Here is an 18,868-nt window from a genome sequence, read left to right on the forward strand (position 1 = left end):
GGGGGTCTATTTTTATTTTCTTACCTGTTACTCTATTTTTACATCCGGCTGTCTTTTTTCTCCTCTTTACTCATTTTCTGAATGTTGAGCTTTAGGCCAACTTTTTCACTCTCCACTTTCACTTTCATCAAGAGGCTTTTGAGTTCCTCTTCACTTTCTGCCATAAGGTGGTGTCATCTGCATATCTGAGGTTATTGAGATTTCTCCTGGCAATCTTGATTCCAGCTTGTGTTTCTTCCAGTCCAGCGTTTCTCATGATGTACTCTGCATATACGTTAAATAAGCAGGGTGACAATATACAGCCTTGATGAACTCCTTTTCCTATTTGGAACCAGCCTGTTGTTCCATGTCCAGTTCTAACTGTTGCTTCCTGACCTGCATACAAATTTCTCAAGAGGCAGATCAGGTGGTCTGGTATTCCCATCTCTTGAAGAATTTTCCACAGTTTATTGTGATCCACACAGTCAAAGGCTTTGGCATAGTCAATAAAGCAGAAATAGATGTTTTTCTGGAACTCTCTTGCTTTTTCCATGATCCAGCAGATGTTGGCAATTTGATCTCTGGTTCCTCTGCCTTTTCTAAAACCAGCTTGAACATCAGGAAGTTCACGGTTCACGTATTGCTGAAGCCTGGCTTGGAGAATTTTGAGCATTACTTTACTAGCGTGTGAGATGAGTGCAATTGTGCGGCAGTTTGAGCATTCTTTGGCATTGCCTTTCTTTGGGAACTAAGATCATGGCATCCGGTCCCATCACTTCATGGGAAATAGATGGGGAAACAGTGGAAACAGTGTCAGACTTTATTTTGGGGGGCTCCAAAATCACCGCAGATGGTAACTGCAGCCATGAAATTAAAAGACGCTTACTCCTTGGAAGGAAAGTTATGACCAACCTAGATAGCATATTCAAAAGCAGAGATATTACTTTGCCAACAAAGGTCCGTCTAGTCAAGGCTATGGTTTTTCCTGTGGTCATGTGTGGATGTGAGAGTTGGACTGTGAAGAAAGCTGAGTGCTGAAGAATTGATGCTTTTGAACTGTGGTGTTGGGGAAGACTCTTGAGAGTCCCTTGGACTGTAAGGAGATCCAACCAGTCCATTCTGAAGGAGATCAGCCCTGGGATTTCTTTGGAGGGAATGATGCTGAAGCTGAAACTCCAGTACTTTGGCCACCTCATGCGAAGAAGAGCTGACTCGTTGGAAAAGACTCTGATGCTGGGAGGGATTGGGGGCAGGAGGAGAAGGGGACGACAGAGGATGAGATGGCTGGATGGCATCACTGACTCGATGGATGGGAGTCTGGGTGAACTCCGGGAGTTGGTGATGGACAGGGAGGCCTGGCATGCTGTGATTCATGGGGTCGCAAAGAGTTGGACATGACTGAGTGACTGAACTGAACTGAACTGAAGTTACTCATTTTGCTTTTCTACTGTTGTAATTGTGGATGTTCTACACGTCATCGGTTATCTCATTAAATAGTTAATAAGCCATATATGGGGACAGGAAGCTTTCCCGAGACAGTAATTCAAGCTGTAGATGATAAAAGCAAAATCAAATCTGTTGATTTGGGAGGAGTCGATCTGGGAGTCAAGGAGCTGACTTTAAGGCCTCTTTATTTTCAGCCCCGCCAACGAGCCCGGATGCGAACGAGGTTTCCAAAGACGTGCTGGGGTCCGGCACACGGGCCAGGTTTGCCTGGGGAGGACACCCTGAGGCTGGCTGGCCAGAGGGCGTGTCTGGAAGAGCAAAGCTGGGGCAGAGACCTTTTGAAAACCTCTGCCTCGAGACCCGGTATTTAAACCCACTGGCAGCTACGGACTGCACAAGACATTTCTTGGGGGGCTGGGCTGGAAAGCACAGCAGAGTGGAAAGCGATGTGGATGTCCTGGACGCATTCTGGTCCCCTGGAAAGTTAAACACGCCTGTTAAAGACAAAACCTGCGTTAGCTCAGGCTGCAGCCTGCATGGGAGACGTCAGACTGCAGCTGAGTGTGGCAGGGACCTCCAGAGGCTTGGGCTTTTCTCTCCTGATACCCTAACTCATCTCCCCAACTGATGTGCCCCACTCCCTCACTTATGAAACATGGGCTGAGAGGACGCACCTCCTGCCTCTCTCATGGGAGTGTTATAAAGATTAATGATGCGGCCCTCGGTGCTCCTGGAGGGAGGCTCTGCACAACTGTTAACTTTTCAGCATACCGCTCTCCGTAATGTTTTCCATATAGACCTGTCAGCTTCCCTGAAACACAGCAGAGAATGGATAGTTATACAATTTACCGTGTCCTAGGGATGCGAGGCTGTGCTGTAAGTTCCACTCCCGGGGGGACCAGCTATTGTTAAGGGCTTCTGAGTGTTGTCCAGGGGAGGGCTGACTGGCTGGAAAATACAGGGGCCAGCGTACACAAGCAACGTGAAGCAAGAAAGGAAAAAAACTAGGCCACTGGTCACAGGGTACCCTTTGAGATAAGAACCATGGCTTCTTCCACTCATTTTAAAACATTTTTAACTTTTATTTTTTCAACTGAGGCAGATGGATGTATAATACGTTAGTTTCAGGTATACAGTATGATTCAGTATGTTATTTATAGCAAAATGATAACCGCAAAAAGTCTGGTTAACATCCATCATCACACAAAGGTACCATTTTTTTTTTCTTGTGATGAGAACTTTTAAGATCTTCTGCGTTTAATCTAGCTATCAAATGGGCGTGGTAACCCACTCCAGTATTCTTGCCTGGGAAACCCCATGGACAGAGGAGCCTGGCGGACTACAGTCCATGGAGCTGCAAAAGAGTCAGACATAACTTACTGACTAAGCAACAACGAATGGTGTGGAGCAGAGTAGATAAAGCAATTAGGGCAAAGGGGACGATCAGGGCGCGAAATAAATTGGAGCTGAAGGACATTCGTTTGCAGGATTGTGTAATTTCTACGCTGTGTTTAAAGCAGGACTTCGGTGATGATCCAGCGCTTAATAATCCTCCTCGCGATGCCGGAGACACAGGTTCCACCCCTGGTTGGGGATCTGAGAGCCTGCAAGCCTCAACTAGAGAGAGCATGCCGCCGTCTATAGAGACCACAACCAAGAGAAGCCCACGTGCCAAAACTAAGACCCAATGCAGCCAAAAGTAAACAAATATTAAAAAAATAGAGCAATTCACACATCAGTTCTCTAGAGTCTCAAATTTCAATCCAGGATAATTACCTGATCAGTTACAAGATTCCAGGTAGCCATCACGGAAAAACCTATAAATGGCCTAAACAAAGATTCACAGACTTTTCCTGTTGGTCTCCCTGGAACATAGCAATAGTCCTCTAAAGGTGTTTTCAGAGAAGCAAGACCCAGCAAGCACTGGGTAGCGTGCATTCAGAACTGCGAGTGACACACGTATAACTGTACCCCTAGAATAGACAGGCTGCCCCGGGACCCCTCCTTCCATTTCCGTTTTGACTGACATACAGCCAGGTCCGCTTAGGGAAATTGGGTTACCCCCTGAGGAGTATTAAAGCACCCTGGGCTCTGAGCCATTGTGAGGACATGCTCGAGGCAAGAAGCCTCAAACATGTTCACAGAGTCAAAGGGCTTTCAAGCCCTGATTTTGGGGTGTGTACACCATCTTTGTACCTAGTCTGCCTTCGTTTTAACTTGTCCAAATTCTGAAAGTATTATTATAAGCCGTGGGTCTCTGGAATTTCCTCCTAAGACAGGAAGAAACATCTGATTCCTACGTCCGTGGGAGAATCGCACAATTTTTGCCAAACTCTGAAATAAAGGTAATGTTAAAAGATTGGGTAGCCTTATATGCCTATAGGTGGCTAAAAGAAAAATGGGCAATATCTTTTTAAAGGGAGAGAAACTTCTTGTTACTTGGTCGAATGTCTCAAAAAGATCCAGAAAAATTGTTTATGTGATTTGGGTGTCATGTTCATGAAAGTTCTGATACATACACACACACACACACACACACACACTCACTCACTCACTCACTCACTCTCCCTCCCTCCCTCTGAGTCTCTGCCTGGGATTTCTTCCAAAGAAGTTTGTCTAGACTATAGGAGTTGGCCATCTCCTTGGCCAGTCACAGCTGCAGGATCACACCTGGGGTTTCTAGGAGGAGAAGAATGTTCTAGCTCCGTTCGATTCTGCAACTCCTTGTGGGAAAAACGGGGAAGGCGGGACGTGCAGCCAGGAGGACCCCATCTCTTGTGGTCCCACAGGCATGAAGAAGGAGGAAGGGTCCAGCGTTAGAGGAACAGCCAGAGCCCCTCGCTACGAGGTCTCTGCTGGAGAACACGGCATTAGAACAGACCCGGGATTTGTGAACGGACTCCTTGGAGTAGCAACCATCCCTGCAGACTTCTCTGCTTTATTTTCATAGTGCTAACTCTCTTTATATTCTCTTTATATCCTGCACCACTGTAGGAGTAAGGGTACTTGTTTAGTATTAAGAACTGGAAGATAGCTCAGTAATATGATATCAATTCAATTTGACAGATAATAACCATGTTGGCTTTAATAGAAGTTTTCTGATTTGAGCCAAGGTTATCTTTTATGTTGGAGTAAATATAACTGCATTACCCATGCTAGCAAAGCATGGTAGTTACTATAATTAAAAATATTTTTTTTCCTCCAGGTATGAGGTTGACTTTACCCCCCTTCTTTTAAAGAATGGACTTAGAGGAAATTCCTTGACAGTCCAGTGGTTAAGGCTTCCCAGATGGCTCAGTGGTTAAGAATCTGCCTATCAATCCAGGAGATGCAAGAGCCTCAGGTTCAAACCCTGGGTTGGGAAGATCCCCTGGATAAGGAAATGCCAACTCACTCCAGTATTCTTGCCTGGGAAATCTCATGGACAGAGGAGGCTGGCAGGCTACAGTCATGGGATCACAAAGAGTTAGACACGACTGACATGCTCACCAGTGGTTAAAACTCTGCTTCCACTGCAGGGGCACCGGTTCGATTCCTGGTCAGAGAACTAAAATCCTTCATGCCTTGCAGCAACACCCCCCCCCCAAAATACACTTAGAGAAATAGCACTGGAAGGAGGAAGAAACTAGACTTAAAAATCAGATTTACCTAGATCTGAACCTTCATGATCCTGAACAATTTTCTGGGATTCAGTTTATCCATAAATAATTAGAAACAAACTCGAAGTCAGAGGATCATTGAAAAGAGTAAATGAGATCTATAACATGCCTGCTGCACTGGAGATAATAAAGCAAACATTACTTTAATTATCTTTGAAAATTTGAGGGCATCTATGATGGGTCATCCACCTGGTCACATTTAACTTACTTTCCATAAAAGAAAAGATGGATGGCTAACAGGAGAGACATCCTTTCATAGCACAGACTAAACTGAGCAGGAGGATTCATGCTGCTGTCATTACCGTTGGGCTTTAAGTAAACCTTAGGAGGTGAGTCAGGCCCTGGGTAAGTCAAGCCCATTAACAGTTGCTAGAAATTAGAATGTACATACTTCCCCTTAGAAAATACTTGTGTTTCTGAATATTGCGCCTGTCTGATGTTTACATATATTAAGGCAAATCGTGGGGTAAATGTGTGCCAGGAACTGGCTAGTTGAAGCCCAGCTGTGGTCGGTTCTAGAGTGGTGTGAAGAGTCTCCTCAGCTCTGTGCGGCGGTGTAACTGCTTCGTTTTCTGCAGAGCTTTTCTAACTGGGTCAGGCTGGGAGCATTTGCAACAAAGTAAAGGGCCCCTGCCTAAGGAGACAGCAGTCTTCTGGGTGGGCAGTTTTGTTTAAAGAAAATGAGGCGGTCCATGTGGTGCCTAAAATCTTAGCATTCCTGTTAGAGGTTGTTAGATTCTAACAGAACATGGGATACATCTATTAACCAAGATGGAGGCCTCTTCATGATATAATACCAAGGAAGACACATTCCTGCAAGCTTTTAATGGACAATGATCATTTTCCAATAATTTGGCACAAAGAGTAACAACAAATACTTACTGAGCACTTGGTACCTCCAGATATTTTTTAAAAGCACTTTACAAGTATTATCCAGTGGTTAGGACTCCAGGCTTCCATTGCAGGGGCCACAGGTTTGACCCCTGGTGGGGAACTAAGATGCTTGCATGCTGCACAGTATGGCCAGAAAAAAAAAGGAATAAAGAGATAAAGTCTGCAAGTATCATCTCATCTAATCCTTATTGTGATCGTCTGTCACTGATTCTATTATCATCTGCTTTTTACAGGTGAGAAGCTGAGATACTTTTTTGGTTAATATTTATTTATTTATCTGGCTATGCTGGGTCTTCTTTGGAAGGAATGATGCTAAAGCTGAAACTCCAGTACTTTGGCCACCTCATGCGAAGAGTCGACTTATTGGAAAAGACTCTGATGCTGGGAGGGATTGGGGGCAGGAGGAGAAGGGGACGACAGAGGATGAGATGGCTGGATGGCATCACTGACTCGATGGACGTGAGTCTGGGTGAACTCTGGGAGTTGGTGATGGACAGGGAGGCCTGGCATGCTGTGATTCATGGGGTTTCAAAGAGTCGGACACGACTGAGTGACTGAACTGAACTGAACTGATTCTGGGTCTTGGTTGTGGCACGTGGGATCTCTAATTGCAGCATGTGGGATCCAGTTCCCTGGCCAGGAATCGAACCCAGGCCCCCCTGCACTGGGGGCACGGCAGCTTAGCCACTGGACCCCCAGGAAAGTCCCTGAGAGAGAGATTTTAATTCGCTGGCCTAAAGGACCGAGTTATGAGCAATGAGCTAGGTTTGAATTGGGGCATTTTTAGCCCCAGGGTCCATGCTCTTAACACTACACCAAACTGCCCTTTGGAAAAGCAAGGATCTGGGCAGTTTTCTCCTAAGAGACAGAGTGCATCTGGGATGTTTGCTCAGGGATGGCATTAAAGCCACAGAAGGCCCGAAGTCCACTGTGATGATCGGTGACCCTGCGACTAGCATGGCTTGTGTTCCGGCACGATCCTTCCTCCACAGCTGTGCCAGCCAGCTGACCCCGGGAGTCCTGGGCTTTATCCACCAGACCTACCCATCCCTGTGGAGCCGGATAGTCCGCTGATTCACATGGGGATGGGAATGCTGACCTGAGAAGACTGAGATCCGGTTTCAAAACCCTTAGAGCTCTGGCTTGTTTGCAAACCATCCTTCCCATTCTAGCCCTGGACATGAGAAAAATCTTTATCAAACCTAGAACTCTCATGGCACTCAGCTATCAGGAAAACATGCAGGGGCTGGGGGAAGCTTATTTTTGTAGTCACCACAGAGAAATACCTAGCCAAGATGTCTTGCAGACCTCCGAGTCTGGCACAGTCCCATGGGAACACCTTCCACCTGGAAACTGACTCTTTGAGATTCAGAAAGAATAGTGGAAGGTAAACAGTGGCGACCAAGGTTTGCTCATGAACGTTGGGAGAATTTTGGATCTTTCAGCCTCTCTCCCTCTCCCCACCCCTTACCCTCCCCACCACCCCCTCCACACACACACAGTCCTCAGAGGTTGTTGGCTTGTAGATATTTGAGATTAGCACAGGCTTGCATTCTTCCACCCTAATCTTTACCAACAACGCGGAATCCTGAAGGAATGTCAGATAAAATGAGCTGCTTTGGTTTCAGTTCATGGAATCCACATGCATCCCTTTGGGTCTGGGGTTAGCAGGGCAATTGTTTGTCTTCCTTCTGCCTGATGGCTGATGTTTGGGCCTGAGTGAATGTCTACTGTCGTTCCTTTGGTGTGATCGCTGATGACCGCCCTGACAGTTCATCAGGAAGGGAGTTCAGAGCTTTCAGAGCATCTTTCAGCTCCAGCATTTATCTGCAGGATAATTATAATGAGCCTGAAAGTTAGGTGTATGCAGCCGGCCGTGTGTCTGGCTCTCGAGTCCTCTCATCCTGATACGAGACTCATGGGCCTGACCCCGCACATCAGTAACCCACCGTTAAAGTCCCTCGAAACCTGCTTTGAAGCCGACTGCCTCTCTGGCTGCGTTCTTCCTCCTCGGCCGGTCGTCCCTAGTCTCCTTGGGGTCCTTTTCTCTCTGTCTCTGCTTTCTGCCTTCTACTTCAGTTTTCTCTTCCATCAATCATGTTACTGCAATTCCTCTCTTGGTCAGATTCCATCCTCTCACCCACCAGCCTTCTCTTTCTGTCCCCTGCTTGATTTTCTCTGTTATTCTCCTTCTGCTCCTCTGCTCATCCGTGGGTTTTTTTTTTTTTTTTTTTTAAGATTTTTTTATGTGGACCATGCTAAAGTCTTTTTATTGAGTTCGTTACAATATTGCTTCTATTCTACATTTTGGGTTTTTGGCCATGAGGTGTGTGGAATCTTAGCTCCCAACTAGAGATCAAACCCACATGCTCTACGTTGGAAGGCGAATGTACCGTCCGATGAACCACTGAAGCACCAGGGAAGTCCCTTTTCTCTTGCTTCAAGTGTGTCCTCCCCCAAGTATACACGTTTAAAATATCTTCCCTCCCCAGTCCTATTTCTTCCACAAAGTCATTGTTTCTCAACTGGGGTGGGAGTGGGGGTCAGTTTTGTCAGTGAGCAGAAATCTGATGTTTTAGGGGACACTTTAGGTGTCTCAGCGGGAGACCCAGGTGCTCTGGCAGACACCAGGATGCTGCTCCAGGTCCTACAATGCACAGGGCAGCCCCCTCCTCCCACCACACAGCAAAGAATTATCTGGCTCAAGATGTCAGCGGTGTCAAGGCTGGGAAATCCTGCCCTAAACAGGCCTGCACCCGCCTCCCACTCTCATGCTGTTTATGTCCTGACTCTAAGCCCAGGTGCTGCCCCTCTCCTGCCCCCAGCCTGCCCTGAGTCCAGCTCCCGCCCGCTCATCGCTTCTTCCCTGAGGCCGCAGCCGTCCCCTTGGCTGCGTCTCCTTTATGCCTTAGATGTGGTCAGGCCTCGCCGCTTAGACGCCCTGTCTCCTCCTCGTGTTCCTATCTTAGTGCGGCAGTTGCCTTATCTCTGAGCTGTCCTGCGGTGACGAGACGAACTGTAAAAATATTTTTCTTAGAAATCTGTTTATCTTCCCAGTTTTCCCAAACCCTGCAGCCCTGAAGGTTCTGGTTTCGAGTCTCTCGAATGTATCAGCCGGCCTCTCTGACTCCCCGCTCCCTGCCTGCCTCCCTCAGCTCACCTGCTGTGGCCGCAGATGCTGTTCTGGGCCTTTCTTTCCTAAAGTGATGTTTATGTGGTGCTTATATTGGCGTGGCGTGGCCTGATTGTACCTGCTCTTCTCCTGCTCTGCTGTAAGAGAAGGGAGAAATACCTTCCCTACCTTCTTGCGTGAAAAAAAAAATTATTCTTTTTTTTTTTTTTTTTTTCTGTATTTGCTGTTTGACAGGGGCTTCCTTGGTGGCTCAGTCAGTAAAGAATCTGCCTGCAATGCAGGAGGCCCAGGTTCGATCCCTGGGTCAGGAAGATCCCCTGGAGAAGGAAATGGCAACCCACTCTAGTCTTCTTGCCTGGAGAATCCCATGGACGGAGGAGCCTGGCGGGCTGCAGTCCAAGCGATCACAAAGGACACGACGTGGTGACTAAGCCACCAAGGTGATATGTACAATTACAGCGCTGGGTGTGTTAGCAACTAAAACAAAGACGACCACCACTGTTCCCAGGGGGCTCCAGCTCCGCCCGGGAGGGGAGCAAGACGGCCGACCACAGCTCAGTGGGCGCTGCACTCGGAGGCAAGGGGCGACCAGGGCAGAGAGAGAGAAGCTCATAGGAGTTTCCTGTGGGTGTGATGAGAAGTGATCCCAGCTTAGTGGCTTAAAACCACAGAAAGGTATTATCCTGTAGTCCTAGGCATCAGAAGCCCCACGCCGGTCTCATTGCACTGAAACCACAGTGTCAGCAGAGCTTCGTTTCTTCTGCAGGACCTGGGAGCAGGATTGCTAGGGCTTCACTCTCTCCTAAGACTCCAGCGTAGAGCGTGTTGATTAAACGCTTGCTGGAACCAACACTGGTGAAGGAACGGTGGGCCTGGTGGGACTTCCCTGGTGGTCCACTCGTGAAGAATCTGCCTCCAGTGGAGGGGGCGGGGGTTCGACCCCTGGTCAGGAAACTAAGATCCCACATGCCAGGGCGCAAAGAATCTGGCGCACCACACTCGAGAAGGCTACATGACACAGCGAAGACCCAAGACAGCCGGAAGAGACAGGACTGCTAGGCAGCCCTCTCGGAGAGAGCGCAGCAAAGCCAGGACTGAGGACTCAGAGGCCGCTGATTTCCAGCTTGTTGCCAGCGATCCTCAAACCTAAGATCCCTCCTTTACAGACGGGCGATCCGTGAAGCGGCTGGGGTCCAGCCTCGTGGACCCCAACGTATTAATAGCTCAGTGGAATCGCCACAGAAAGGCAGGGAAGCCACATAGCGCCCTCTCCCTACTCCCAGCACCAAAGCCCAGTCTCCACTGTTAACCGCAGACTCGGACGTTTGACCCCAGCGTACAAAACACCCGTGACTCTTTCAGGAGCTCCCATAGTGTGGGCTGACAGCGCCGTGCCTCTGTATTTACTTATTTCTCATTTATTGCAGAAACAGAATCCACATCCAGTTCTGTCTCAAAGGGAAGGGCCAGGAGGCAGGTGGTTTCAACTGCTTCCACCTGACAGCCCCTTTCTGCAAAAACTGGTGTCTTTCTCTTCAGGCCAAACTGTTCTTCACACAGTGAATGAACTGGAGCAGACTGAGCTGTGTCCTTGACTAGGAAGCTCTTTACCCTTCAGAAGGTTTTAGGCCTCATCTCTGGAAATCAGGACATTTCTGAAAAGTTGGAAAGGGGCTGCAGCTCAACAATAGGTGGCCTCCACAACATGAGGAAATTTGCAGCCTGTGGTAGCGATTTTTGAGGCTGGCTTTATTTTTCTTCTGCCCTGAATTCCCTGAAATCTAAGGTCAAGGTTAAGAAAACAGAGCAGAAGTTTGGGGGATTGAAGGAAAACAGTTTGAGCATAAGCCTTCAAAATGCTATCATTCCTGGGCGAGCGGGACTTTGGTATAGAAAACTTGGGTGTCAAGGAAGAGGTTTTTTTTTTTTTTTTTTCCCCTTGAGATTAAACTGAGACTAAAGCAATTCAAAGCCCCTTCCCTGAGAAGCGTCACCTTATATTTTCCCACGAGACAGGCTTCTTCCCCTTGGCTGGGGCTGGGGTGGGGTGGGGATGTCCCTGAAAGGGCCATAATCCTGTTTGTGTGACATCACTGTCCGTTGCCAGGCTGGAGTGCCGGTGCCAGACTAGGGATTATATGCACAGTCTTCACGACTCTGTGCAATTCATGTGCTCCTGGTGAGAACATGGCTTCCGGGCGTCCCTCTCAAGGTGAAGCTTGCACCCCATCCTGTTTCAATAACAGTCCTGACCATCCTTTATCAGCTATTCCTTCTGTCCCAAGCACTGTTCTAAGTGATTTTTTGAGGTGATGTCATCCAGTCCCCCAGCAAGCCTGCCAGGTAAACATGATTATCCCCATTTTATAGATGAGGAAAACTGAGGCGTGGACAGGCTGATCGTGCAACCAAGGTCCCTGGCTAGTACGCCATGGGGCCTGGAATCTGACGCAGGCTGTCTGGTCTGGGGGACCACACACTTAGCCACGAGGGATTGGCTCGGCTCTTATCTAAAAAGATTGTTTTGCACAGGGAGTCACTACCCAGGCCACCCTCCCTACAGAAAGCTCATTTGAGTCTGTTACCATCGGTTCACTGACGGGGCTGGTCTCCCTTAATGGCCTGAGTCACCCGGCCAGAGAGCTTGGGCTTTGCCTGAAGACAAGGTCTGAGGTTCCCTTAAAGAAAGAGGAAGTGAATGTAAACTTCATTCCATGCTGTCCTGCGATAAGTTCTTGTCATGTATGATTAGTTGGACAAGTGGGTGATTTATGGAAGCACGTTTCCAAGAGCGGTCCCTGCGTGAGCCAAAAGTTCTGCTGGGCTCTGCGGCCACAGATTGTGCGTAATTCCCGGCAGCCACCTGCAAATTCATAACGAGTCAACGGGGACCTTAGCAAGCAAATGGTTAGCACAATCAGAGAAACCTCAGGCACCCCGGGGAGGCAGGGATAGGAACAAATGGACGTGCAAACAAAAAAGGAGGACGTTTTACTGCATTATTTGCAGGAAAAGAACTCAGGGCCACTTAGGATTTGGCTAGAGCCTCGAGCCCAAGTGTCGGGATTGAAGACAAGGAAACTTGTAAATCACAGCCTCATACATGATATGTTCCTAACGGTTGTTGAATAAGAAAAGATTTATCATTGCATTCTTCACATAGAATGAACTTCTCCTATTTATTAAAGAATTCTGCCGTATGAAGGAAGGGATTTGAGTGTCTTCATTTCACATGTCGCTATGGCGCCGTTTGCAAAGTTTTATCATCAGCACCATAGTAGTGAGGAAGATCAGGGCTCTGGGTTCAAAACCTGAGAGCTGGTGTCCAGTGTCCAGCTCAGCCTGCCCACCCCGACCACATTCGCTGCCTCCTCCGCTGGGCTGGAGGCTACTGGGTAGATCAGCAGGGCCCACCGTCATTTGACTTTCCAGTTCTTTTCTATCAGGAGGCGCTAGAGGTGAAGAACCCGCCTGCCCATAAGGGAGACGCAAGAGACAGAGGTTCAATCCCTGGGTCGGGAAGATCCCCTGGTGGAGGGCATGGCAACCCACTCCAGTATTCTTGTCTGGAGAATCCCATGGACAGAGGAGCCTGGCAGGGTACTATCCATGGAGTCACAAAGAGTCAGACATGATTGAGCGACCAACACCTCTTTTCTGTCAGCCTAGCTTCTGAGGATTTCCAGCCGTCTCTGGCTTTCCTGAGCAGAAGCACAACAGCAAAGGAACGACTGAATGTGTTGGAGCCTAAGACAAAGGCCTCAGCAGAGCCCCAGAGAGAGAACTGGGCTGGAGACGGAAAGCTGGCCCCACCCCAGCAGGGCTGAGCGCGGTGGGCCAAGGGCTGGAGCCCAGGCCTCTGTTAGCGGATGATGTGGGCTTCTAGACCCTTTAGATGATGGTTCTGGGCCTCCCTGGGTGCTGTCCAGGGGCTGAGGCTCCTCGCTCCCAAGGCAGGGGGCCTGGGTTCCCTTCCTGGTCAGGGAACTGGACCCCACACGCTGCTAGTACGCGTTCGCATGTCACAACTGAAAGGTCCTGCGTGCTGCCGCAAAGCCCTGGCACAGCCCAGTAGATGAGTCAACTGAAGAAACTGGGAGATCAGATCCCAGTTCCCCCTGAAGCTCTTCTCTGCCTAGCCACTGCCCCACACGGTCACCGCCTGGGCAAGGAAACAGAAGGAACGTTCCATCAGAAGCCTTCCCAATGGGCCCCGTGGGGCTGGGAGGCAGAGGGGGAGAGGAGGTCGGAAGTTCTTGTTTAAAGAGATGTTGTGATTGTTGGAGGTGGCCTGGCCCCTGCTGAGAGGTTACTGTAACCACGGGGAGGTCTGCCAGAGGCGATGATGAGCCGCCGGAGGGCTGGGGCAGGACGGGACCCTGTGGCCTTGCGTGGAGTCCTCCCTGTGCAGGCATGCCGGGGGCGGGGGCCTCACGTCTCAGGATGAAAGCAACAAACGTTTTATGAGTCTCAAAAGGGAACAGCGACTTCCCCTGTCCTCCAGGGCCAACAAACCAGGGAGACAGAGTGGAAACGGCTTTGTCATTTCCCCCCATGAAACATTAGCAAAAACCCTTGTAAATAAAAAAATGCAAGGGCGAGCGGAGTTAGGAAGCCATGCTTCCCCATCCCTTCCGTTCCCCATCGGGGAACGCCATCCTAATGGTTTTCTGACACCTCATATAATTCAGTCACGGGAGGCAGCTGTTTGGTTGTATTTTGTTTGGGTTTGTTTTGTTTTGGGGGGAAGTGTCCTTTAGGAGCAAGTCAGGGGGAGAGGCGGTGGTCCTCGCAGCTAACACGGCTGCGGGGTGAGGTCACCATGCTCTAAACTCAGGAGGCGTGTTCTGGACACACTCGCAGCTGGCCAAGGTTGTTCCTACTTACTCATCTTCCTCTAGGCTCCCAAAATGTTTTCCTGGAATATGCTCCTGGGGGTGGGGGTGGGGGAGTGTTATTTATAATCTCACATAATCCTCCTTCTCACACAAAAGCATCCAGTGGAGCTTTCCATGGGAAGAATAACAGCTCATGCGAGTTGGAAGGAATGCGAGGGAGGCACTTGGAACTCTTGACACCTCCAACCTGCGTCCAATTTAGAAGAGTCTTGGCCTCCTGGGGCTGGGAACCCACCGCCCCTGACTCAGACTTGTCTGGGCCTTGAGCGGGGACATCAGGGGCAGTCTGCCCAAGACGATGACAAGGTTGAGGGTCTGACCAGATGTGGTCCTGTTTGTTCCATCTTGGATCCCTGACTTTACTGCTCCTGGGACTAAAGTGGAAAGTGAAAGCATTGGTTGCTCAGTCATGTCTGACCCTTTATGACACTATGGACTGTAGCCCACCTGGCTCCCCTGTCCATGAGATTCTCCAGGCAAGAATACTGGACTGGGTTGCCATGCCCTCCTCCAGGGAATCTTCTCAACTCAGGGATCGAACCTGGGTCTCCTGCACTGCAGGCAGATTCTTCACCCTCTGAGCTACCTCTTGAATCAATGATATATTCTGGAATAGGCATCAGCTGGAAACACAGCCGCAGGATGTCTTCAAAAGAGGCAGAGGAGACAACTTAAGGATGTTACTTAAAAGAATCAGAATAAACCAAACTTAGGAAGAGGACAGGTTTTGGAAGCACCCCCTGGGTTCCTAGCCACATTGTACCTTATGAACTGGGATCAGAGTCAAGTTACTTAACCTTTCTAGTCCTCAGCTTCCTTATCTTTAAAATAGAAACGATGGCAATGCTCATTACAAAGTGTAATGTGAGGTTAAAAGTGAAAGTGTTAGTTGCTCAGTTGTTTCCGACTCTGCGACCCCATGGACAGAGGCTCTCTGGGCCCCTCTGTCCTCGGGTTTCTTCAGGCAAGAACACTGGAGTGGGTTGCCATTCCCTTCTCCAGGAGATCTTCCCAACCCAGGGATCAAACCCGGGACTCCTGCACTGCAGGCAGATTCTTTAATGTCTGAGCCACCAGGGAAGCCAATGCATAAAAGTCCCACGCAAGACAGAGTGCTGGACGCAACAAACATACTGTGCACACGATCCTGTGAGTATGCCCGTAGTGACTGTAAAAGTCATAAACAAACATTCTCGTTTCATCTGACCCTCAGGATCAGAAGAAAGCACTTAGTAATCTGTCTCAGATTTCCCTCCCGTAAAACGATGTGCCTACGCCAAGGACAGGGGCAATGAGTGACATTTAGATAGTGCTTTAAATGCTGCCGATACACAATGTCATTCTGCTATCCTCATCGGTCCTAATGTAAAGATAAACGATCTCAACCTGTTTAAGCGTCTTGGCTGACGTTGCTCTAGGAGCATTCCACCAATCATCCCACCAGTGGGCTTGTTCTACGTGCTACAAGCTCTTCATACCGCTACGGATACTTTATAAGCGCAGTTGGTTGAAGAAAGCATGTTGGTTACAGACAACGTCTGTGTGTAACTGATTTATTACATGACAACCAATAAATCAGTGAGCTCTGGGGTTTACATAAGTGCTTTCTGAAAGAGCCTAGTGGCCAATGATGACTTATCAAGAGTGATGAGGAGAGCAAATATGAAGGAAACCACATTGCACTGCTCTCCTTAGTGAGGCAAGTCATTGCCAGTTGGCTTCCAGCTGGAATACACTGGGCAGACTTTTCTAATCAAGGCACATTCTGGGAACTATCTTCTACTTTGGCTCCTCTGCAACTGAGATGCACTCGATTAGCCAAGATGCGGACCATGTGTGGAATTAGAAAAATTTGTCCTTTCCAGCCATATCGTCCTGTATCATACAGTACTGTTCCTGGGTCATATCACTCGTGTTGAAATCCAGAGAAATCTGGGAAATTCCCAGAAAACAGTAGTTAACTCAGGAGGTGTCCTTGCTAAAGTTATGAGAGCTGTACGTAGACATGCTGTGCCTCGAGAATGCTCACGTGGTACTCTTTAAAGTCTGGAATCTAAACAGAATATATGTTGGGACGTGATCAAAGGGGAAGTTCCCGTTACTCTATTCATTAATGCCATCCCACAAGTGCAGAAAGATGTTTTTATTATGTATTCACTGTTCCCAGCTAAGCAATGGGAACAAATACTCACGTGGGGTATTTCAATTACTCAGGGTTTAATTTTCCATTCCCTGGTGGTATGGGTTGAATTGTATCCTCAAAAAAATACGCTGAGGGGACTTCCCTGGCGGTCCAGGTGTTAAGACTCGCGAGTTCCATCTGTGGTCACAGAACTAAGATCCCACATGCCACGTGGTACAGTGAAAAAAAAATATTGAAATACTAACCCCAGCACCTCAGATGTGACCTTCCTTGGAAACAGGGTCATTGCAGATGTAATTAATTAAGATGTAGTCATACCAGAGTAACATGGGCCCTTAAACCAGTATGACTGCTGTCCTTATAAGGAGGATAAAAGTGAAATGAAAGTGTTGGTGTCTCAGTTGTCTGACTCTTTGTGACCCCCACCCCCACCCCCAGTAGCCTGCCAGGCTTCTCTGTCCAAGGAATTCTCCAGGCAAGAGTACTGGAGTGCGTAGCCTTTCCCTCCTCCAGGGGATCTTCCCAACCCAGGGATCGAACTTAGGTCTCCCGCATTGCAGGAAGATTCTTTACCATCTGAGCCACCAGGGAAGCCCTAAGACATACAAGAAACGATGGCTGTGTGACATGTGACGGAGGCGGTAACCGTAGCGATTCATCTACAAGCCAAGGAATGCCAAAGATTGCTGGGAAACGCCAGAAGCCAGAGAGGCAAGGATCCTCTGCTTCTGGTTTCACAGGGAACATGGCCCTGCCAACAATTTGATTTTGGATTTCCAGCCCCCAGAACTATGACACAATAAATTTCTGTCGTTTTAAGACACCTAGTTGGTAGTACTTTCTTCAGGCAGCCCTAGAAATTGAAGACACCTAGTCTGTATGTCTCCTTTAACAACATTTTATGTCAACTTGTAGTATTTGATGTCAACCTTTTTGATATCAACAATATTTGATGTCAATCTTTATATACCACAAATTGATCCCTTTATATACTACAAAGTGGATCCTCCCCACCCAGGGATCAAACTTGAGTATCCTGTATTTCCTGCATCGCAGGCATGTTCTTTACCTACTAAGCCATCGGGAAAGCCCTATATAAAGGGATAGTTAGGTTAAACATTTGGAACTTAATCCTTAAAGCATATATATTGGCTAATACTTCAAGCCTCATCCATATGCTAGTATTGCCACACCCTAAGAAAGCTGAGAGCCGAAGAATTGATGCTTTTGAACTGTGGTGTTGGAGAAGACTCTTGAGAGTCCCTTGGACTACAAGGAGATCCAGCCAGTCCATTTTAAAGGAGATCAGTCCTGAATATTCACTGGAAGGACTGATGTTGAAGCTGAAACTCCAATACTCTGGCCACCTGATGCGAAGAGCTGACTCATTTGAAAAGACCCTGATGCTGGGAAAGATTGAGAGCAGGAGGAGAAGGGAATGACAGAAGATGAAATGGTTAGATGGCATCACCAACTCAATGGACATGGGTTTGGGTGGACTCTGGGAGTTGGTGATGGACAGGGAGGCCTGGCATGATGCAGTTCATGGGGTCGCAAAGAGTCGGACACGACTGAGCGACTGAACTGAACTGAAGTGGTTGACATGGCTCCTCAGAACTCCTTCTGCGATTTAAAGCCTTAATACACCTCTTTGCCAGGTACACAATCACCAGATGAAACATATATCCTACCATCCGTCGTTAGAAGAAACTCACCAGACAGTGCCAGCAGGAAGCATATGTTAATATTAGTCCAGGATAATAAACAAGCCAGGAATGAACTTCCAAGGAATCATTTTGAGTGTTGTTGGTGCACGTGAAGTTTGGCTCCTGCCGTTAGCCTTGCTAGAAATAGCTGAGTTGTTTCAATGACTGAGTCAGCTGGTGAAAGTTGTGTAAAACCAGAATTTGGCCAATATCAGGGATACACTCCTTTTGCATCTGTTTTTCAAAGATGTGCATTATAACTAGTGCAGAAAACACCATCTTAAGAGTATTGACAGATGAAGAAAAAATAGTTTAAATAAGTGATTGGGTAGAGAATTGCTATGTGCTGGAATATTTGACTGCTATCAACGTTCTGTCTGCAAAACATATTTAATGACATGGGAAATACTTAACATATATTTTGGTGAAAAAAGTCAGGATGAGAAATTCAGATACAGCTTGATACCAATTATGTGAATCCTGTGCATAGAAAAGTGTTACCAGAGACAATTGTGGGGTGGGATTTCAAGTGATTTTTATTCTTTTTACTACTTTCCAAATTCTCAACATAGGCAAAAATTACTTCTCTTATCCCAATGCAATTTTATGCTAAAAAATGCACCAAAACATGATTTTCTGTGGATTATAATATTGTGGATGATTTTTTCTTTATTCTCATCTTTTGTACTTTTCATATATTCTCAAATAAATATTTTTTATTAATTCCACAATGAAAAAAATTAAACAATAATTATATGTTTATTGATGATCTAGCCAGAATGGGTGTCCACAAGGTGTCAGAGCTACTTTAAAATGACCCATGAAACTACTGAACCACTGAGATGGTGTCATAGGGAGCTACCATAACGCCTGTTGTAGATTAAATTGTGGTTCCCAACTTCCCTACTGTTTATCTCTGGACTTTGCAGTTCCTCCCACTGAGGACAGAGAATATACTTCCACCCCACTGTCACCAGCCCAAGCCTTGTGACTCGCTTTGGCCAGTGGGT

Source organism: Bos indicus, chromosome 24 (assembly GCF_029378745.1).
Source record: "Bos indicus isolate NIAB-ARS_2022 breed Sahiwal x Tharparkar chromosome 24, NIAB-ARS_B.indTharparkar_mat_pri_1.0, whole genome shotgun sequence".
NCBI lineage: Eukaryota > Metazoa > Chordata > Mammalia > Artiodactyla > Bovidae > Bos > Bos indicus.